At 44.2% G+C, this 24,172-nt stretch overlaps 1 protein-coding gene and 1 long non-coding RNA gene across 2 annotated transcripts in view; both read right to left on the bottom strand.

The window, feature by feature from the left end:
• The window catches only part of GABRG3 (gamma-aminobutyric acid type A receptor gamma3 subunit), a 558,231-nt gene that overhangs the window by 166,269 nt on the left and 367,790 nt on the right, over positions 1-24,172 (bottom strand). The window lies entirely within an intron of this gene.
• On the bottom strand, positions 349-10,656 carry LOC104655702. Its single transcript, XR_747007.2, has 2 exons — positions 10,464-10,656; positions 349-4,245 (listed from the first exon to the last, which is right to left on the bottom strand). It is a non-coding gene; the product is annotated as an uncharacterized LOC104655702 (long non-coding RNA).

The following is a 24,172-nucleotide window of genomic DNA, read 5'->3' on the forward strand; positions in this document are numbered from 1 at the left end:
GATGCAGGAGAAGCTTATGATGAGGGGAGAAAAGGGTGGTTGTTGCAGAGATGAGCAGAGACATCCTGAACCTGGATCTGTGAGAGGACCAGGACTCCTCTCATCCCCGTGAAGACACAGTCTGGGTTCCTTAACCGAGGATGTTCATAGATGTATCTTAGCCAGAAGAACAGGGCTGAGGCTGGGAGGAGAGCCTCAAAAGACCTACCCCACAGACAGGGAGCTAAGCCAGATCATGGGATTGGATACTTTTAATTATTGGCAGATGAAAGGCCTGTTCCTAGCACAAAAGAATCCATGAGAATGATGCCCTGTGAAGTTTAGACCAGTCATGGAAATCGAAGATAATGGGATTCCTTTTTCTTTCATTATGTTCACCCAAGAGCTTTAGGGAATATGCCTTTATCCCGCTCCGAAGGATTTTCTCCATATGATGCAGGAAAGAGCCCGGAGTTGGAAGTCTGGAGCCCAGCTGGCTGCACGACCGTGGGCTCATCATGGTCTCGGGGCTCCTTCTGCCATCTCCCAAGCCCACATGCCTGCGTGTCCGCGATTTAAACTAGAAGAGAAATCAGTGTCTCATGATAGTGCTTCCATGGATCTCTTTGGATTCTGATACCTAAACCTGAAAGAAGTTTCATGTCTTTGTTTCCGTAAACTACAGATGGAAACGAGACCACTTCACGTTGCAAGTTTTCATTTTTCTTCCTCTTTTCATCTGACGCTACTGAAAAGGAATTCCCATAAAGGGGAACCTTCTTCCATTTATGCCTAGAAAAATCAGAATCTGTACATGTAAGGAATAACAGCAAGCCCTATAAATCAATTCAAAAATGGATTCTTTTATTTTTTTGCATTTGATGCTACTGTCTTTCACAGTGTACCGTCTTTCACAGCTTAAACTTTAGCATGAGACATGAATTTGATTCTTGGCTTCATCTCCAACAGAAGATAGGACTTTGGACTCTGGTTCTTTATTTTTTAATGAGAGTAATAATTCCATCCTCACAGGAATGTTTTGCACACAACCTTCATAGTAATAATCAATTACAGAGAGGAAAATAATGGTAGTGGGGAAATTGGGCCACCTCCCTAATGAGTCATCAAAGTTAACATCACCAGTTAGGGGACGAGTCAGTGTCACCTGTGCCCTGATATGAACACTGCCAACCTCTCCTCTGGGGTGTTCCTGCTAAAAATGCACAGCCCAGCTCTGACCGTGAGGAAATATCAAGAAAATCCTGCAAAATATCTGGTGTGCCCACTATGAAATGTCAGTGTCTTAAAGAGATTGAAGAACCAGTCCAGATTAAAGGACATTTATAAGAAAGGCAAAATACTGACTGACTTGTTACCCATTCTGAATCTTGCACTGGAGACAGGGAAGAGTGGAAGGTTAATGTGTGTGTGTGTGTGTGTGTGTGTGTGTGTGTGTGTGTGTGTGTGTGAAAGAGAGAGAGAGAGACTTAGCTATAAATGCCATAACTGGGACAAATCATGAAATTTAAATAAGGTCTATAGAATGCTTAGTAGTATTGTATCAGTATGGTTCCCTGATCATTTGTAAATGTATTCGGATTACACAGAAGAATATTCTGGCTTTGGGAAATATATGCTAAAGAATTTAGGGGGAAAGAGGTACCCTGTCTGCAACTTGCTCTCATATGGATCAGCAAGAACAAAAATTAAACCAAACCTTATCTGTGTGAGTTTGTGTAGAGAGAGAGGGAACTCCCAAGTTCTCTCATCATCTTTGGGTGGTAAAATATCAACATCTGAGGAACATAAGTGTCTACAGAAATTCTTTGTCCTAGTCTTGCAAGTTTCTTGTAAACCTGAAATTAAAACAAAAAGGCTAAAAAAGTCACGACACATCTGAAATAAGTAGCAATACTATGTATTATAGGATAACCTTTCTTGTGTAGCAGGCTGGCTGCTTTGTGCTAGTTGCAATACTCCTTTATGATTACCTTTGTGTAGACCAGTAAACCTTCAGTAATGTGTTAGTGATTGTGATGTAGCCAGGTTATACAAATCTTTTTAATAATTTGCCCCAAACCAACCCTACTCCAGGAAAGCTGACAAAAACCAGTCTGCTCTCCTCCCCTCCACCGACTGCTGTGACTTACTATGAAGGCTACTCTCAGTGTTGGTGAAAAACGAGAGACACAAAACCACTCAGCCACTTAGAGCAGACAGGATGTATGTAACTTTCTTATCTGCGGAGCTGTGCCTTTCCAAATGATATTTGAACAGTATCTCCATTCACTGTCCTGTCTAAATGTTTCAACGTGCCATCCTGTTCTCAAAGAAGAAACACTTTTGCCCCCTGTAATTGAACCAGCTGTTATCAGACAACATAAGAAAGCCCATCATTACCCAGAGTCCAGCCTGGAGTCAGGTAGAGGTGTACCTGCCCTGCGGGGTCCCATTAATGCCCAGTGAGGCACACAGTGCATAAGCATAATATGGCCATATGACTGCTGCACAAATTAAATTTTAGAGACAAAAACGGCTGCCTTTCATTTGAGGCAATTTGTCTGTTTCACTTCTGTTTTGAAATATATAAAACCAGAAGGTTTTCATAATGCAAGCTTGATGTAACAACAAAAATGTGAGTTTTAAAATGTTTGCTGAAGTCACTGCACAATTACATGTACCTACCATGATACCTTGTGTTTCGGTAGTGATTGTCCTCTGTCACAAACCCACTCTTTTTTGGTACAAACATTAGTTCTCTGCTCTTCTAAAGGAAGGTCCACTTTGGTAATTTGGACCCCACATATGTGCCCATCAGATCTCACACTCCTGGACCAAAACTCAATGGCTCCAGAAGGGAAGCCACGGATCAGGATGGCCAGAGGGTCAAACCCTCCCATAAACTGGCTGTCTCTCCATTTGCTCACATCTGAAATTTCAAAGACAGCGCCACTCCTGCAATTTAAGTCTAGGTCAGAGCTTTCCATGCTGATATACCCTAGAATAACGCTAATAACTCACGCATGGCTGTTTTGAGAGGTGCATGGTTAGATAAGCGCAGAGGGGAAGGGAGAAAATGCCCCTCCCGGGTGGAGGTGGGTACAGACGTGCCCACTGCCTCCATTTCAGTCTCTTCGGAAGGGCTGTCATGGCTCCTGGTGGCAGGCATGCCATGGATCAGTTTTTCCCTTTGCTGAATCCCGCATCCTCACTTCCCTCAGCGGGTGACTCCTGAGGGCGATCTCCGGCAGTCCTCTCCATATAGCCCAGCAGCTCGGTCCATTAATATTTCCAGGAAACTCAATCTCAGTAGCTTCTGTCCCTCTGGCCACACCCTGTCCTTCCTTCCATTGTTGATCTTGATGAGTTTCCTTTTTTTGCTCTCCATTCTAGTCTGAAGATTTTCGTGATTCCTGTGGCCAGTTGCACCTGGAATCCACCCGGGTGGGACTTCCTGGTGGCAGGGACTGGCCTCCTTCCCCATTTCTCATCCCTTAACATATAAAGATCTTGCCCAACTTAGACCATGAGAAACTCATGATATTCCTGCTTATTTCATCTGCAAGAAGGAGGGCAGACTCCTCCATGACAGACAGAAATGTGCCTTCGCAGTGTTTGTGGAGGAGGTCTGAAATGTGGGGATGTGGAATCCCCTTCCATCAAACAGGGACAGCCTCTTTTGGGGGCCAGAAAGAGCACAGACTCAGGAGGATACAAATTGTAATGAATTATGTACCAGTTTCTAAGCCCTTAAAATTGAAGTTATTGCAAATGTTTCTATAATTTATATCAATTTACAGTATGGTATTCTTTTCCTAAGTGGTTGTTTATCAATATAATTGCTTGTTTTTCTCCCATGTACTTTCTCATCCCTGGGAATCCTAAAGAATGAAGTATTATGTCTGGCAGATGAACAACTTCTGATGCACCATTGTTTGGAGGGATGCTCCCTTGAAGAACTGATATCTGGCTCTAAAATCTCAGGTGGACAGGTAAGCCCTAGACAGCTGGAAGCCATGAGAATAACTTAAACCTGAGCATGATGTTGCCTCTGAGTGAAAGGCTCCTGGTGGAGCATCGCAGCATGCTGAGCGGAGCACTCCTGGTGAAAAAAATCCCATTTCCTTTCATATGGTGAAATCACAGAGAAAAACATTTTTACCGTGTGCATATTTTTCATGTTTTGAAACACTAGATACAAAGCCAAAATGCTACATCAAAGGGCTTTCAACGTAGTTTTTTGCTAAAAACGAGTCCTTTGAAAACCTCTGCTTTTGAGCTGAGAGGGGGCGGAGCAAGATGGCCGAATAGGAACAGCTCCAGTCTCCAACTCCCAGCGCGAGCAACACAGAAGACCGGTGATTTCTGCATTTTCAACTGAGGTACTGGGGACATCTCACTAGGGAGTGCCGGACAATCGGTGCTGGTCAGCTGCTGCAGCCTGACCAGCGAGAGCTGAAGCAGGGCGAGGCATCGCCTCACCTGGAAGTGCAAGGGGGAAGGGAATCCGTTTTCCTAGCCAGGGGAACTGAGACACACAACACCTGGAAAATCGGGTAACTCCCACCCCAATACGGCGCTTTAAGCAAAGAGGCACACCAGGAGAATATACCCCACGCCTGGCCGGGAGGGTCCCACGCCCACGGAGCCTCCCTCACTGCTAACACAGCAGTCTGCGGCGATCTATCGGCAAGGCAGCAGCGAGGCTGGGGGAGGGGCGCCCGCCATTGCTGAGGCTTAAGTAGGTAAACAAAGCCGCTGGGAAGCTCGAATTGGGTGGAGCTCACAGCAGCTCAAGGAAGCCTGCCTGTCTCTGTAGACTCCACCTCTGGGGACAGCGCACAGCTGAAGACCAACAGGGGAAACAGCGGGGGCCGGCGCAGACGCAAATGACTCTGTCTGACAGCTTTGGGGAGAGCTGTGGATCTCCCAACTCGGAGGTTGAGATCTGAGAACGGACAGACTGCCTGCTCAGGTGGGTCCCTGACCCCTGAGTAGCCTAGCTGGGAGAAATCCCCCACTAGGGGCAGTCTGACACCCCACACCTCACAGGGTGGAGTACACCCCTGAGAGGAAACTTCCAAAGGAAGAATCAGACAGGTACACTCGCTGTTCAGCAATATTCTATCTTCGGCAACCTCTGCTGCTGATACCCAGGCAAACAGGGTCTGGAGTGGACCTCAAGCAATCTCCAACAGACCAACAGACAGTCCTTCTGACTGTCAGAAGGAAAACTATCAAACAGGAAGGACACCTATACCAAAACCCCATCAGTACGTCACCATCATCAAAGACCAGAGACAGATAAAACCACAAAGATGGGGAAGAAGCAGGGCAGAAAAGCTGGAAATTCAAAAAATAAGAGCACATCACCCCCTGCAAAGGAGCGCAGCCCATCGCCAGCAACGGATCAAAGCTGGTCAGAGAATGACTTGGACGAGAGGAGAGAAGAAGGCTTCAGTCCATCAAACTTATCAGAGCTAAAGGAGGAATTACGTACCCAGCGCAAAGAAACTAAAAATCTTGAAAAAAGAGTGGAAGAATTGACAGCTAGACTAATTAATGCAGAGAAGATCATAAACGAAATGACAGAGATGAAAACCATGACACGAGAAATACGTGACAAATGCACAAGCTTCAGTAACCGACTCGATCAACTGGAAGAAAGAGTATCAGCGATTGAAGATCAAATGAATGAAATGAAGCTAGAAGAGAAACCAAAAGAAAAAAGAAGAAAAAGAAATAAGCAAAGCCTGCAAGAAGTATGGGATTACGTAAAAAGACCAAATCTACGTCTGACTGGGGTGCCTGAAAGTGAGGGGGAAAATGGAACCAAGTTGGAAAACACTCTTCAGGATATCATCCAGGAGAACTTCCCCAACCTAGTAGGGCAGGCCAACATTCAAATTCAGGAAATACAGAGAACGCCACAAAGATACTCCTCGAGAAGAGCAACTCCAAGACACATAATTGCCAGATTCACCAAAGTTGAAATGAAGGAAAAAATCTTAAGGGCAGCCAGAGAGAAAGGTCGGGTTACCCACAAAGGGAAGCCCATCAGACTAACAGCAGATCTCTCGGCAGAAACTCTACAAGCCAGAAGAGAGTGGGCGCCAATATTCAATGTTCTTAAAGAAAAGAATTTTCAACCCAGAATTTCATATCCAGCCAAACTAAGTTTCATAAGTGAAGGAGAAATAAAATCCTTTACAGATAAGCAAATGCTTAGAGATTTTGTCACCACCAGGCCTGCCTTACAAGAGACCCTGAAGGAAGCCCTAAACACGGAAAGGAGCAACCGGTACCAGCCATCGCAAAAACATGCCAAAATGTAAAGACCATCGAGGCTAGGAAGAAACTGCATCAACTAACGAGCAAAATAACCAGTTAATATCATAATGGCAGGATCAAGTTCACACATAACAATATTAACCTTAAATGTTAATGGACTAAATGCTCCAATTAAAAGACACAGACTGGCAAACTGGATAAAGAGTCAAGACCCATCAGTCTGCTGTATTCAGGAGACCCATCTCACATGCAGAGACATACATAGGCTCAAAATAAAGGGATGGAGGAAGATCTACCAAGCAAATGGAGAACAAAAAAAAGCAGGGGTTGCAATCCTTGTCTCTGATAAAACAGACTTTAAACCATCAAAGATCAAAAGAGACAAAGAAGGCCATTACATAATGGTAAAGGGATCAATTCAACAGGAAGAGCTAACTCTCCTAAATATATATGCACCCAATACAGGAGCACCCAGATTCATAAAGCAAGTCCTTAGAGACTTACAAAGAGACTTAGACTCCCATACAATAATAATGGGAGACTTCAACACTCCGCTGTCAACATTAGACAGATCAACGAGACAGAAAGTTAACAAGGATATCCAGGAATTGAACTCATCTCTGCACCAAGCGGACCTAATAGACATCTGTAGAACTCTCCACCCCAAATCAACAGAATATACATTCTTCTCAGCACCACATCGCACTTATTCCAAAATTGACCACATAATTGGAAGTAAAGCACTCCTCAGCAAATGTAAAAGAACAGAAATTACAACAAACTGTCTCTCAGACCACAGTGCAATCAAACTAGAACTCAGGACTAAGAAACTCAATCGAAACCGCTCAACTACATGGAAACTGAACAACCTGCTCCTCAATGACTACTGGGTACATAACGAAATGAAGGCAGAAATAAAGATGTTCTTTGAAACCAATGAGAACAAAGATACACATACCAGAATCTCTGGGACACATTTAAAGCAGTGTGTAGAGGGAAATTTATAGCACTAAATGCCCACAAGAGAAAGCAGGAAAGATCTAAAATTGACACTCTAACATCACAATTAAAAGAACTAGAGAGGCAAGAGCAAACACATTCAAAAGCTAGCAGAAGGCAAGAAATAACTAAGATCAGAGCAGAACTGAAGGAGATAGAGACGCAAAAAACCCTCCAAAAAATCAATGAATCCAGGAGTTGGTTTTTTGAAAAGATCAACAAAATTGACAGACCGCTAGCAAGACTAATAAAGAAGAAAAGAGAGAGGAATCAAATAGATGCAATAAAAAATGATAAAGGGGATATCACCACTGACCCCACAGAAATACAAACTACCATCAGAGAATACTATAAACACCTCTACGCAAATCAACTAGAAAATCTAGAAGAAATGGATAATTTCCTGGACACTTACACTCTCCCAAGGCTAAACCAGGAAGAAGTTGAATCCCTGAATAGACCAATAGCAGGCTATGAAATTGAGGCAACAATTAATAGCCTACCCACCAAAAAAATTCCAGGACCAGATGGATTCACAGCTGAATTCTACCAGAGGTACAAGGAGGAGCTGGTACCATTCCTTCTGAAACTATTCCAATCAATAGAAAAAGAGGGAATCCTCCCTAACTCATTTTATGAGGCCAACATCATCCTGATACCAAAGCCTGGCAGAGACACAACGAAAAAAGAGAATTTTAGACCAATATCCCTGATGAACATTGATGCAAAAATTCTCAATAAAATACTGGCAAACCGGATTCAGCAGCACATCAAAAAGCTTATCCACCATGATCAAGTGGGCTTCATCCCTGGGATGCAAGGCTGGTTCAACATTCGCAAATCAATAAACGTAATCCAGCATATAAACAGAACCAAAGACAAGAACCACATGATTGTCTCAATAGATGCAGAAAAGGCTTTTGACAAAATTCAACAGCCCTTCATGCTAAAAACGCTCAATAAATTCGGTATTGATGGAACGTACCTCAAAATAATAAGAGCTATTTATGACAAACCCACAGCTAATATCATACTGAATGGGCAAAAACTGGAAAAATTCCCTTTGAAAACTGGCACAAGACAGGGATGCCCTCTCTCACCACTCCTATTCAACATAGTGTTGGAAGTTCTGGCTAGGGCAATCAGGCAAGAGAAAGAAATCAAGAGTATCCAGTTAGGAAAAGAAGAAGTCAAATTGTCCCTGTTTGCAGATGACATGATTGTATATTTAGAAAACCCCATCGTCTCAGCCCCAAATCTCCTTAAGCTGATAAGCAACTTCAGCAAAGTCTCAGGATACAAAATTAATGTGCAAAAATCATAAGCATTCTTATACACCAGTAACAGACAAGCAGAGAGCCAAATCAGGAATGAACTTCCATTCACAATTGCTTCAAAGAGAATAAAATACCTAGGAATCCAGCTTACAAGGGATGTAAAGGACCTCTTCAAGGAGAACTACAAACCACTGCTCAGTGAAATAAAAGAGGACACAAACAAATGGAAGAACATACCATGCTCATGGATAGGAAGAATCAATATCGTGAAAATGGCCATACTGCCCAAGGTTATTTATAGATTCAATGCCATCCCCATCAAGCTACCAATGAGTTTCTTCACAGAATTGGAAAAAACTGCTTTAAAGTTCATATGGAACCAAAAAAGAGCCCGCATTGCCAAGACAATCCTAAGTCAAAAGGACAAAGCTGGAGGCGTCACGCTACCTGACTTCAAACTATACTACAAGGCTACAGTAACCAAAACAGCATGGTACTGGTACCAAAACAGAGATATAGACCAATGGAACAGAACAGAGTCCTCAGAAATAATACCGCACATCTACAGCCATCTGATCTTTGACAAACCTGAGAGAAACAAGAAATGGGGAAAGGATTCCCTATTTAATAAATGATGCTGGGAAAATTGGCTAGCCATAAGTAGAAAGCTGAAACTGGATCCTTCCCTTACCCCTTATACGAAGATTAATTCAAGATGGATTAGAGACTTAAATGTTAGACCTAATACCATAAAAACCCTAGAAGAAAATCTAGGTAGTACCATTCAGGACATAGGCATGGGCAAGGACTTCATGTCTAAAACACCAAAAGCAACGGCAGCAAAAGCAAAAATTGACAAATGGGATCTAATTAAACTAAAGAGCTTTTGCACAGCAAAAGAAACTACCATCAGAGTGAACAGGCCACCTACAGAATGGGAGAAAATTTTTGCAACCTACTCATCTGACAAAGGGCTAATATCCAGAATCTACAAAGAACTCAAACAAATATACGAGAAAAAAACAAACAACCCCATCAAAAAGTGGGGAAAGGATATGAACAGACATTTCTCAAAAGAAGATATTCATACAGCCAACAGACACATGAAAAAATGCTCATCATCACTCGCCATCAGAGAAATGCAAATCAAAACCACAATGAGATACCATCTCACGCCAGTTAGAATGGCAATCATTAAGAAGTCAGGAAACAACAGGTGTTGGAGAGGATGTGGAGAAATAGGAACACTTTTACACTGTTGGTGGGATTGTAAACTAGTTCAACCATTATGGAAAACAGTATGGCAATTCCTCAAGGATCTAGAACTAGATGTACCATATGACCCAGCCATCCCACTACTGGGTATATACCCAAAGGATTATAAATTAGTCTACTACAAAGACACATGCACACGTATGTTTATTGCGGCACTATTCACAATAGCAAAGACTTGGAATCAACCCAAATGTCCATCTGTGACAGACTGGATTAAGAAAATGTGGCACATATACACCATGGAATACTATGCAGCCATAAAAAAGGATGAGTTTGCGTCCTTTGTAGGGACATGGATGCAGCTGGAAACCATCATTCTTAGCAAACTATCACAAGAACAGAAAACCAAACACCGCATGTTCTCACTCATAGGTGGGAACTGAACAATGAGATCACTTGGACTCAGGAAGGGGAACATCACGCACTGGGGCCTATCATGGGGAGGGGGGAGGGGGGAGGAGGGAGGGATTGCATTGGGGAGTTATACATGATATAAATGATGAATTGATGGGTGCTGACGAGTTGATGGGTGCAGCACACCAACATGGCATAAGTATACGTATGTAACAAACCTGCACGTTATGCACATGTACCCTAGAACTTAAAGTATAATAAAAAAAAAAAAAAAAAAAAAAAGAAAACCTCTGCTTTTGCAGAATTATAAGGTCACAGCATTTTGATTTTCATTCTTGGTATCTTCCAAAGAACATCTTCACAGGCTGATTCAAACCTGAGCACCATGTTTAATTAGACAACGGAACCTCCCAGACAAATCCTGCTGCAGGCAGAAATTCACTCCTCATAGACCCTACCATCTCGATTCTGCATGGTCACCTAATCCTGCCATTGAAGTGAAATCAGCTTCCTGGTATGCCCGATCATGAGCAAAACAGACAGACGATAGTGGAAGGTGTCATTTTGCTACCTTTGCTCCTGTGCTTTTAACATTCTGTTCATACATTTTAATTGAGCCAATCTGAGCTCCTGAAAGCATTCAATAGCTTGGGAGAACATTCAGTCTAGCACGAAATTCATGCGAGCAAATAACACATCATTCTCAATGATTAATGTGTGTGGTTATCAGCATTAAATACATTGAGTCCAGAACTAGGAAAACGTCATGAGCATGTGTGGGCAAGGTATATACATGTATATATTAATTTTTACCTCGGTCTTTTCTCAAAAGTGAATAAAAAGGAGGTTTATCAGATTATCTTTAAAGGGACTACTAAAAATCAGCTAAATAAATCCTAATATTTAAAGACACGGATTACAATCATTTCAGAAATGTTGAAATTACAGACCTAATGGGAAATCTTGTAATGTGGCTTAATTGACACGTCGTGTTCTGTTAGCCTGACTCCAGCTGACAGCCAGATTCAGAAACATACCAGAAAGCAAGTGACATTTCTACGAGAACAGATTAGCCCAAAATAGCTGCTTGTCCTCTCATCCTTATAGACTGTTGACCACCCGCCCTCATTAAATGTTAGTGTGCTGATGTCCGGTCCTGGGAAACTTCCCCCTGGACTCGGAGCCAAGAGGCGAGGTCTCCAGTCTTCTGTGGCAGGGGAGCTCCGGGGGATGAAAGGCATTGCATCTTACTTCCCTGGTGGTTGCTAAATTCAATTTCAAGGGAAGTTTACCCAGGAAAACAATACTATTCCTTTCATGCTGTCCTCTGGAATAGAATGGTGGTTGAGGAGAATACCAGGGCAGTCCTGAGTCTCAGGGCCTTAGGGTCATCCTGGGAAGAAGTTAATTCAGAATCCCAAGGCCACATTGGCCTGGTCCTGCCTCCAAGGTGCCACTGGGTAAAGAGACCACAGCACCCAAGACCCAGAAATGTGTTATGGCGGGTCACTCGAGAAGGTTTGCTCCAGTGACCACTGCATTGACAACTCCAAGTGCTCTGCCAAATCCTCCAGCTCGAAGTGCCACAAAGACCCCCTCCCTTCACAGCCCCACTGTCACTAAGAAGTACCCTGCTCTCTTGCACCCCATCCAGCCAGGAAAGCTAAATGCCACAGCCATGACGGACCACAGGCACTGAGGGCCTGCCCCTTGCCAGGGCTGTACTGTGTGTGGTCATGGCTGACTATCTCAGCCTCACACGGGCCCCTCAGTCCTTTACCATCTCCCTTTCTCAGCTGGGGAAACTAAGGCCTCCAGTCAGTCCCAGAATAAGTCTGCCAGGCTCACACTGCTCCTGAGAGGTGGAGCTCAGCTGTGAATGTGAGAGCTGGAACTCAAGTCCCCCACTCATGGCCACACGGTGCCGTCTGAAAGCCACCGTTTCACAGGAATGCAGACAGCATCCCATAAACTCATCTGGGAGCCAAGATTCCTGGGCTGAGAACCTGCCCGAGGCAGACAGGTTAACACTGATGTGGGAACCCTCGAGCTTCTCAGGGTCATCTTTGCAGCAGGAGTCCAGTTTCGGCAGAAAGAGGCTGCCCTTGCAGATCTTACGTAGTGGCTGCAAGGGAGCAGGACTAGGCTGGAAGGGGAGTGTCCAACCCAAGGATGCACCCAAGGGCAATGTCCCAGAAAGAGGTTGGGCACCTCATCCCGGCCCATCTCAGACTGGGGAATGCCCTTGAGGTCTTTGGACAGCCATGAGTTGTCTATTAGGAATTATTCTCCACTGGCAATTCACACTGATAAAACCTCCATCTCCTGCAGTCTCACTAAAGCAAGCACACGTGCAGAGAAGTCTCATTAAAGCAAGCACACGTGCAGAGAAGTGTGTTTCTGGTGGCCCATGAGTTTCCCAGGTAAAATACAGGTTCTGTTCACTCCCAGATGGAGAGTGGCTGGTTTTCTTTGCCCTGGGGATCTCCAACACAGGCCGGGGTCGTGGCCCATTCCACCACACCTTGCCAAGTCCTCCCTTCTGTCCATGCTTGGAATCCAATGCTTCAGGCAGAGTGGGGCCACCTGAGAGGGCTACTCATGCTGGATGAACACTGTGTGGGTCTAAGTCTGTTTACAGGGGCTCCCCAGCCATGGCCCTTGGAGAAGCTTCCCTGTCCTCCGCAGGGCCTGGATGTCACCGCCTCCCTGCTGGGAGTGTCTAGTGAGTCCACAGTATTTGCTTCTCTTCCTGTAGCACTCCTGACCCAGTGCACTGTGGCCTGAAAATGCTCCATTCTGACTCCTGGAGGCTGGGCTCAGTGTCCCTCTGTCCCCAAATCTTCACCCAGGGCTCCATGTGTAGTTGGCACTCAAAAACCACATGTTCAACTGAGGAACAAAGTAGGTAAGTTAAACAAACAAACAAAAAACAGGAGAAAAACATAACATGGAAATATTTATATCAGATCTAAATCAGAGAACTCGAAGGTTTTAAAAAGATGTTCAGATAAACTTGGCATGACTTCTCTGGGTTATGTAAGCTTCTGCTTTGAATCTGTCTTACAGCAAGGAAGATGCATGAAAATAGAAGATATCTATGAAACGTTCAAAAACCGCAACATGCCATTTGCCTACAGCGACTTTACGGAAACGTTTACAAAAACATTTTCATGGGAATGCATACAGTGAGTATGCCAGTCATAAAGGTGCTTTTCTTTTTATTTAATTTTATGTTCTGTTATGTTCTTAATCTTGGGGCTAGATTGCAAATGTTTGTTTCCTTAACTTCAAATCAGAATTTATATCCTGGATGATATATAATTGTACTGTTCATCCTAGCTTTGTTTTATGTTTAACTCAATCACTTGCATAATAAAGAACTGAATAAATAGATCTCTTTTCATTAAATTAAGTTTTAGTCACAGACCATTGTGGAAAACACTAAAATCTGAATAAAATCAAACACACCACAAAAAAGAGGGACATAGAACAATGAGCAATAAAAGGAATATATTTCATTTTTAATGACATCACATTTTAAGCAAAGCAGCTTATGCCTGCAAGAGAGCTGGAGGAGCAGAGACAGGGCAGGTCTCCCCACTGCAGCAGGGAGGGCACCCCTCGTGCCCACCTGGCCTCAGGCAGCTCAGCTGCACTGCATGTAGTCAACCTTGGTGCAGCGGGAGAGCTGACAGGGGCCTGAGGCTGGGTGGCCTCTGGAATAACCTGGATAGGAGAAGGGAGAGGCCTCTTTAGGGGTAGCCCTCTGCAGCTTCACCCCCAAACTTGTGTCCATAAAAGGAGCCTGCAGTGCCTGCAGCCACCAGAAGGTGTCACTGCGGCTCTTGCACTGAGTCTGTGTTGGCCCCGCGGGTCCTCCCCAGGGAAAGGCCAGCGCAGCAGCATCCGGATGCTCTCACCAGGACCCCGGGAGCAGCGCGCTCTGCACCGCCGGGGCCCACGGCGCGGGCCTTGCACGGAGCTTCAGGGCGCTCAAACCAACAAGCTCCCAGAGCACGCAGCAACCAGGCCCTCCTACGTAGGGAGAAAGGCAGGAAAACCAAAAGCCCTTGCTGTTGGGGGGCACACCACTTAGCCCATAGGAAGAGCTTGATCTGTGTGTTTGAATACGGAACGCACCATTTCTCTGGGCGTCCCTTAAGTGTTTGACCCGTCTCTCATGGATCACATAGCATGGCTCCTACACAGCATTCCTTTTTGGATCTCGGTGGAACCTGGCAGGAAGGACGGAGTAAGGGGCTTCCATCAGACCTGCTAGGTGAGGGCAGAGCCTTCTCCTACGGTGGCAAGTTGAGAGTGTGTCACCCCTAATCTCACCCTCATGACTTACTGACCATGCCACCAGCCCTTCTGTCTGCATTTCCCTCCCACTCTTGACTCAGCAGCATTTGCACAGGAATAACATTTCTGAGAGCGGGGAAGGAGAGCCCTTCTGACAGAGAAGCCCCCAGAGTAGATTTGCCAAATGAATCCATTTAAAACGAGTCCATAATATTCATCCATAATTATCCTTAAATTTTGGGTGCTGAAGGACAAAGCTTCGTGTATGAACTAGCATTTTCACTTGTAAGAGCAACAAGCTATGGTTATTTTCAGACTGGCGTGTTTGGTAGCCATTTTCTTGAAAATGAACGGAGTCTGCCACTTCTAAGAAAACAACTGGCAGTATTCGTTGCCAATACTAAAAGTCGAGATTTCCAGTGCAAATTGGAATTTTGGAAAACTTGTGTCCGCCTTCGTGAGTCTGGTTGCTTCTCAATAGTTAAATAGTTTTCTAACATGATTGGTTGGGAGACTAATCCATGTGGTTTTGTAATATTGTGCCAACATGTGGATGATAAGTGTAACTCTGTGAACCAATACTTTCCAATGCCTGAAGTTACAAAGTCATGCATGGGTAAAAGGCCCATTTAGAGTACAAGACACACCAATGTTCTGGAAGGTAACGAGGTATGAATAGTTCCTTGATATCATTTCAGGTTCCACATTAGAACTAAACTCCAAGAAACTGCTAGTTATTGAGTTTGATGAGATGTCAAGGAAGAGTATGCATGATTATCTGAAAAGTCTAATAAAATCCCCATCCATGTTCAAACTACATATCCATCTCGGGGTAAATTTCCTTCACAGAAATTACACGTCGCAACAGACTGAATGTGGAAGTAGATATGAAAATCATCTGTCTTTTATTGAGCCAGACATCAAAGATATTTGCAGAAATGTAAAACAATGTCACTGTCCTTCCTAAATTTTCTTTTTGGGGGGTATAATAGAGTTATTTTTATAGAAATGTGTCACTTATGCAGGCTTTTTATTATTTTTAAATTAATCAGTAATACATATTTTTAAACATCTCAGTTGAAAAGTTTAATATAGTGAATAATGATAGAGATAATCCACATAAATAAAAGTTTTGGGTGGTGTTCCATAATGTTTAAGAGTCTTGTGTAGGATTGAGAGCATTTCCGCAGTATTTGTGTGCCCATAGACCAGTAGCTTTATATCCAACACTACGTCAGTTTACCCACTTGAATTTCATGGCTGCTAATGTAGAGTCTATTGAGACTCAGTGGATCTTAAGAAATTCAGTTACTCACTAAGAATGGTTCCACTGGCAGAACGGGGAGAAAGTGCACGAAGGGCTAGTCTCTTCTCAGTGTTGGGGAAGACAGAGTGACAGGATGGGTGTTAAACACAATAAGAGATTCCCTGATCACAAGGGTAATTTTTATATTGGAGTGCAGCCCAGTGCAGTCCCCTTTTAGGAGTCTAAAAAACTGGGCAAACTTCCTACTGTTGGTGATCATTTATTTTTATGACATTCTATTATGAAAATTCTAAATGTACACAAAAGGTTGAAAGGATTTTATACTGAACACTCATTATAGAACGAATATCACCTAGAATTCATGTGGTGCAATATTTACTTCATCACTTACCTGCAGACATTAAATAAACCCATGGGGTTATGTGACTCTTGCTGTGGTCTAATTGCATGCATCACTCAACCCTCTATCAAGAAACCCCTTCCATTTCAATGAAATGCAAATCCTAAGCATCATGTTCAAAGTGGGCAGCCTATTGTTTTTGTGTGGGTACGCCAGGACTTATTTAACCCATTTCTGACTGTTGACTACTTGGATTGGTTAAACTCTACTGATTTGATAAACATTGAGAAGGACCTGTTTTTCCATAACAATGATCCTTTATTTTCCTTCTAGACTTATAGGATTAAATCTAAGAAGCAGAATTCTTCTAGAGCTTCTCCTGTGTATTGTGGCAAGTTTCACCAACAGCTTTTCCTTTGCAAACTGAGCCCATATGTAGATGTTGGGGAAAAGATGGAGATTAGTCTGAAGAGAAGAGCCGAGGGACTGTGTTAGCTCCTTTCTGATATCCTGCCATATAGTACATTCTCAAAAAACAGCTGTCAAAGGAATGAATAACGAATGTTGAGGCACAGTGGGAGATGCAGGCTTCTCCCTGGAATCACTGATTGGAAGAGTGAGAATCAGAGTTGTGAGAGGTCAGCTTTGGTTACATGAAGACGTCCTTCCCCACCTCCTCGCCTTCCATCATATCTGTATTTTTTCTTCCAGGTGACACTTTTTTTTTTGAAATTATCATGGAAATCAAAGGTGAAGTGTAATTTGTTATAGGACTATAATGTTAATTATGATTAATACACTTTTTGAATCACTGATACTCTTTTTAAAAATAGCAGCTTTGTTGAACTGAAATTCACATAGTATAAAGCTCACCCTTTAAAAGCAGACAATTCGGTGGGTTTCAGTAACAATCTAATTCCAGACCTTTTTCGTCACTCCCAAAAGCAACCCTATCTGTGCCTTTTAGGTATCATTCCCCATTCCCTAATCCCAAACCCGGCATTCACTAATATACTTTTTTTCTCTATTAATTTGTCTATTGTAGACGTTTCATGTAAGTGGAATAATACAACAGCTGTCCCTTTGTGTCTGGCCTTTTCACTTTGCCTGGCTTCCAAGTTTATCTAGGTTGTAGCCTCTGTTTGAATTTCCTTCCTTTTTAAGGCTGAATAATAGTCATTGTATGCCCAGACCACATTCTATTTACCCATTCATTAGTGATAGACACCTGGGTTTCCCCCCACTTTTTGCATATTATGAATAATGCTGCTATGCACATTCATGTATGAGTTTCTGTGTAAATATGTTTTCATGTTTTTCCCTGCTATATACCTAGCATTTGAATTGCTAGATGACATGGTAACTCTATGCTTTACTGTTTGAGGAACTGCCAAACTGTTTTCCAAAGCGAATAGAATCACCTTACATTTCCACCAGCAAAGTGCAAGGGTCCTACTTGCTCTCTATCATCACCAGCACTTGTTGTTATGATACCTTTTGTGTTACAGCCCTCCTAGTGGTGGGAAGTGGCATCTCATGTGGGTTTGACTTTACATTTCCCTCATGACCTATGGTGTTGGACATTTTTGCTTGTGCTGATTGGTCATTTGTATAACTTCTTTGGAGAAATGTCAATTCAAACCCTTTGCCTATTTTTAATTAGCTTATATTTGTTTTTATTGTTGAGTTGCACACTCACATGCTTTAATTCTCCCTCTTTCCGTGGTCTGTTCATTTACAGGAAACGGATCCATTTGAGGTTACAGACTAAAGATCACTAAGCAGCTCTCATCTGGTGATACATATGGAGACACGCACAGTCTAAGAGATAAGCAGGTGTGGCTCCTCAGAAGGCAACTGAGACAGACCTTTACCTGCCAGCAAGTGGCCAAACACCCTGGGTCTTCCTGGCACCACACAACTGAGTTTTGTTGCCCTCTCATAATTATTGGCAGAGCTCTCTCCTTCTCAATGATCCTCTGATTAGAACCAGAAAGCACATATCACATAGGTCCTGGGCATGAACAGAGAATAGCCTGACATCAAATGTTCATTTAGGAATCTTTAAAAAATCACCCAGACTTCATACAGAGCATGTGGTGCTGAATGCAGCAGGGGCAGTCACTGACCTTTGGGAGCTTTTGTCTAGTTAATGAGATTCTTCCACAAAACTGTGAAAGACATTGAGCTTGTGGGAACTGAATCATACTTTAAACGCATGTGAGATATTCACTCACATAACAGAACCTTACAGTAAACCTGCTTGTTGAGTTCCTACAGTAGTCTCTCTGGTTGTGGCATACTGCTACTGCAACCCATAAAAATCAGAAAACGCATCAACATTTCTTAAATCTCCTCCTGGTGCTTCTCAGTGCAGCTAAGTGCTCCCGTCCTTCCTCAGGCCCCTGGTGAATGCTCAGCTTTCAAGCCCTGCATCCACACACAGGCAGTGCCACCCACACGGGGACTTGGACTGTTAAGATTGGGGATGAGTGGTGTCCTTGCAGTTCCATAGCCATGTAGGCACGGGTCAAGTCATATTCCATTAAGCATAGTCAAAATATTGGAGAAGGATTTGCTTTTGTTGATTAGAAATGATTCAGGGTGTGGCAAGCCCTGTGCTCCACTGAATTCCATCCTGCTCTTCTGAGAAGGTGAGGAGGTACGTGGGGGCTTGCAGCATTCCCAGGGTGAATAATTGCACAAACGATAACTCACAAATGCTGTCAGTTTCCTATGTGTGAAGAGTAGCTCACCATGCTACCTGGGCTTGATCAACTTCATCCTCCTAGTATTACCATAATTTTTCAGGCTATGAGACGAAGGCTTAAAAGGTAAATTCCCCAAAGGCATCCAGCTTCTCAGTCGGTACAAGCCTGGATCTGAGCCAAAGCGATCTGACTGTGCAATCAGCCAGCTTCCTCATCAAACCCTTCCTCCCTCCCTTTTTTCTTCCCTCCTGAGCCCTTACAGAGCCAGGCATTGTCCCAAGGGCTGGAGTTGCAGGAGACAGCAAAGAAAACTCCTTGTCCTTATGGTGCCCCGTGGGGTGAGAGAGGCAATGAACACGGAAACTAGACCACGCACAGCATCTCAGAGAAAATGAGGTCCAGGGCTGAGGAGCAGGTACTAGTTTACACAGAAGAATCTGGGAAGACTTCTTGGATATGGTTACTTTGAAGGCAAGATCTGGTGAATGATTGAAAACTATGCAAATGTCGGCTGGGCACCATGGCTCACCCCTGTAATCCCAGCGCTTTAGGAGGTGAGGTGGGTGGATCACTTAAGGTCAGGAGTTTGAGACCAGCCTGGCCAATATGGCAAAACCCCATCTCTAATAAAAATATGAAAATTAGCCAGATGTGGTGGTGCACACCTGTGTCTCAGCTACTCGGGAGGCTGAGGCAGGAAAATTGCTTGAACTCCGGAGGCAGGGGTTGTGGTGAGCTGAGATCGTGCCATTGCACTCCAGCCTGCGCAACAGAGCAAAACTCCATCTCAATAAATAAATAAATAAAAAGAAAGAAAGAAAGAAAGAAAGAAAGAAAGAAAGAAAGAAAGAAAGAAAGAAAGAAAGAAAGAAAGAAAGAAAGAAAGAAAAAGAAACTATGCACACGCCTGTGGGAAGAGGATTCCACTGGTATAAGAGAAGAGTTGCTGCAGGGTCCTGAGGCAGGCATGCCCAGCAAGTATAGAACACACACAGGGCCATGGTCAGGACTGGCCTTTTGTTCCCAGTGAGATGGAGACTGATTGCAGGGACACAGTGACCAGTCTGGCTGCTCTGAGGAGAACAGTGTGTAGGTGCCCAGGAAGGGGCAAGAGGGAACTGCCAGGGTCCCTATAAAGACAGTGGGGGAGGGGAGGCAAAACATCAAGGACAATTCTCAGGTCTGCAAAGGAGGAGCTTCTGTGTAAGAAGCGGGGAAAAGAACATGAAGGAACACAGAAGTTGGGAGGTTTGTAGGCGTGACACTTCAAATACCTAATGGACACCTGACCATCAAATGATCCACTCCCTTTCAATGGCTCGTTGTCAGCGACTGTGATAATATAATGCAGACAGCAATGACTTACCAACTGAGCATGTGCTGGAGTCTTACTTTACGCCCCCCACAGTCCTCCGAGTTAGGTGTTGCTTTCCCTGGGTCCCATATTGCACCCTCTGCCTTGTGCCATATCACCCCCTGCATCTGTGTGAAACGTGGGGTGTGGGGAAGACACTGAGCTCCTTTCTCAAGCTCAATCCTGGGGACCAATGGCCAAGACCAATGTCACCCAACGGTTTGGTATATGGCTGCTGCCTTGGGCAGGGGGTTTCCTCAGTCTGCCTCCCCCGGGCAGCGTGGGGTGGTGTGAGCGCCTGTCCCACAGGCTGGACAGAAATAGCATCTGAACAGCAGGCGGCACAGTTCCTCCTGCAGACACACTCGCCGGCCCATGTTCTCATTTCTAGGATCCAATTCTCAAATCTTTTTAGTACTAATTAGAAGACTATCAATCTGCTTGGCTCACCCTGGATTTACATCTTGTAGGATTTCCTGGGTTATTTTTCTAAGCTTCAGCTAAATGAATAAGAGAAATTGGCAGAGATCCTAACCCATCACCCCTTGAAGTGTGCGAGGGATAAACGTGCTCTCCCTGGGTCCTCTTCCTCCCACTGTGGGTCTGGATTCACGCTGCGAACAGTGACTGCGAGACGGAAATTAGCTGAATGGTCTGGCAGAATGTCTACATGCCACGCAGTCTTAAAAGGATCCAAGATACACACAAACACACACACCATAAACAAGCACACAAACTATACACACATACATCATACATACACACCATACACACACACAAACACACCATACACTCACGAACACACTATACACACATACACCATAAACACACACATCATATATACACACATACGATACACAAACACACACACTATACACACATACACCATAAACACTCATCAAACACACATACACATATCACACACATACACAGAAATGCACTATACACTCACAAACACACCATACAAACACACACACCATACACGCATACCCAATACACACACAAACACCATACACACACCAACACACACAAACATAAATACACCATACACACAAACACCATATATACATACACCATACACACACACCATACTCACACAAACACGCACCATACACACACCATACACACAAAAACAATATACACACAAGCACACACACCATATGCACATATGCCATACACACAAACACACCACACTCACATACCATAACACACACACCATACACACAAACACCATACACACACACCACGCACACATCATACACACATACACCATACACACACCATGCTCACACACACGCACCATACACACGCACCATACACACACACCATACATACACACCATACACACAAACAGCATACACACACACCACACACACCATACATACACACCATACAAACAGCATACACACATACACCATACACACACACCATCCACACAAACACAATATACACACAAACACACACACCGTACGCACATATGCCATACACACAAACACACCATACACACAAGCAAATGCATTCACACACCATACACACATACACCATACACACACACGATACACGCACACAAACACACACGATACATACACACACGATACACGCACACAAACACACACGATACACACACACACCATTCACAAGGACAAACACCTGGCGACTTGGCTTGAGAAAGGGCTGTGGAGACCCTTTGTCCGCCCAGGCCACAAAGCCTGTCTGTCCCCATCTCAGCACTCGGCCCAGGCCGGTGCCAGTGTCTGCCAGGTCTGGGGCTGCCTTCCTTCCCCACGGCTCTGGGGACTTCCTCACCAGGCTCTCTCCCTCTCCTGGGCCTATCGTGCACCGTCCATCCTCCAGCACTGGCCCTGGTGGTGTTGACGCCCTGGACTCCCTCCAGGCTCCCTGGATGCAGAGAGGAGGGGGTTTCCACACCCATCGGGTCATCGGGGGTAACTGCTCTCCCACGCCCTCCCCATCTGTCCTGCCTGCACCGCACGGCAAACGCCCTGAGCGCAGCAGGCTTCTGCTTCGATTCAAGGTGTCCGTTTTTAGTTACTGATATCCATTTGAAAAAACAAACAAAGAAACAATTGGAAAATATCAAGTTGACTCTGAACTTTTAATTCAATAGTTCCTCCCAGTGTTGAGTAGTGAGAACACGGGATGAGAAGTCAGAAGATGTGGTTTCCCAACTCACAGTAACCAGCGGCCAGCTCTGTGGGCCCCGTGGAGGCACATGCAGCCTCTCTGGGCCTTCATTTCCCCACGAATGGAAGTCATCTTGGAGGAGGTGATCTGTAAGACACCATCCAGCTGGAAATTTTTTTTTTCTGTTTTGAGACGGAGTCTCGCTCTGTCGCCTGGGCTGGAGTGCAGGGACACGATCTCAGCTCACTGCAAGCTCCGCCTCCCGCGTTCACGCCATTCTCCTGCCTCAGCCTCCCGAGTAGCTGGGACTACAGGCGCCACCACCACCACCACGCCTGGCTAATTTTTTTGTATTTTTATTAGAGACAGGGTTTCACCGTGTCAGTCAGGAGTGTCTCGATCTCCTGACCTCGTGATCCGCCTGCCTCGGCCTCTCAAAGTGCTGGGATTACAGGTGTGAGCCACCGCGCCCGGCCACCAAGCATGAAACTTTTAAAGGTCAGTGATGTGCATGAAGAGACAATCTGAATACCAAGAAGGTGTCTGGGAAAGTGAGCAGGGAAGAAAAACACGGGATAAGAGTGACAGTTTCTCTAAATAGAGATTTCGTGTTTACAAAGGGGAAAACTGCAACCCTAACCTGGTAATCTTTTGGCTACAGTTTCAGTTGCCAAAAATAAGTACTGATGGGAAAGTTGTTTTTTTTTTGTTGTTGTTGTTATTGTCACTGAAGAAAAAAAGATATTTAGGGCAGTAAAGGATGCAGTCAGGTATGACAAAAGGATGAACATGGTTCTGCAACTTTACAGAGAGACAGAAAGAACACGTTCTGGGGAGAGAGGATCCCAAAGTCTAGGTTTCTCTAAATTCACAGGCTCTAGAGGCCTCTCAGTTCTCCTCTGTAAGTATTTGATAAACTGTGGCTGTGGAAGCAGACAGGATTCTGTTATCCTAGCTGAACAACAGAGAGATGCCCTTAGGAGGTTTGCAAGGGGAAGGAGATAAGCGGATGCTTGGTGAGCATGTTCTCCTGCTGGACGGTTCAAAGACAGGGTCAACCCCAGCAGCTTCTGCAATGTCCCATTGAGAGTGGAAGCCAAGGACACCATCCTTTGTGACTTTTGTGGTTTTCTGTATTTGAGTTAAATAAATTCCCTCTAGATTTTAACCCTAGTAGAAGTGTGTCTCTTCGAAGAAATGGCATAATCCCAACCCAGGAGCAGCAGTTAAGGCAGACATCACTTCCCCTTGTTCTCTGGCTACTGGGAAATTCAAGCTACGTCTTACTTTCAAGCCCAACTAATTATAACAATCCAGAAGCCTGGAATATCTTATGGGTTCTTCTTTACAAGCCCCTATTTCATTTTTTAATTCGATTATAGATAATTTATACATATTTTTATAAATAGTATACATAAAATGTGTATAAAAAAGATACATACGTATAAATTTGGTCATTAGCAATTTATTTTATCATTATCCAATCATACGAATGTCAAATACTGGAGTTATTTTAACTCCTTCCTCTTCCTTGATTCCTATTCTGTGGCTCACGATTCCTTGACAATTCCTGCTCATGCTCCCCCTCTCACTCCCATTACAAACACCACCTGACACCAACCATCTAACTGGTCGAGCTGGCTCTACACGGTCCCTCTCCAGGTCTTCCTGTGTTCCACTACACGCTGGTTTTTCTCAAACACATCTGTGATCCCATCACTTCTTAATTCAAAAGCGCTCCACATTTTGCCTTTCCTTTATGTTCCACTGCATACTGCTTAGGAGTTCCTGGGCCTGCCTATCATTTTCTTGCCTCCAAAAACCCCTGCCACCATTCCTGTGCGTCCAATCCTGCCTTTAATAACTTAAAATGTC

Source organism: Rhinopithecus roxellana, chromosome 5, assembly GCF_007565055.1.
Source record: "Rhinopithecus roxellana isolate Shanxi Qingling chromosome 5, ASM756505v1, whole genome shotgun sequence".
NCBI classification, from domain to species: domain Eukaryota; kingdom Metazoa; phylum Chordata; class Mammalia; order Primates; family Cercopithecidae; genus Rhinopithecus; species Rhinopithecus roxellana.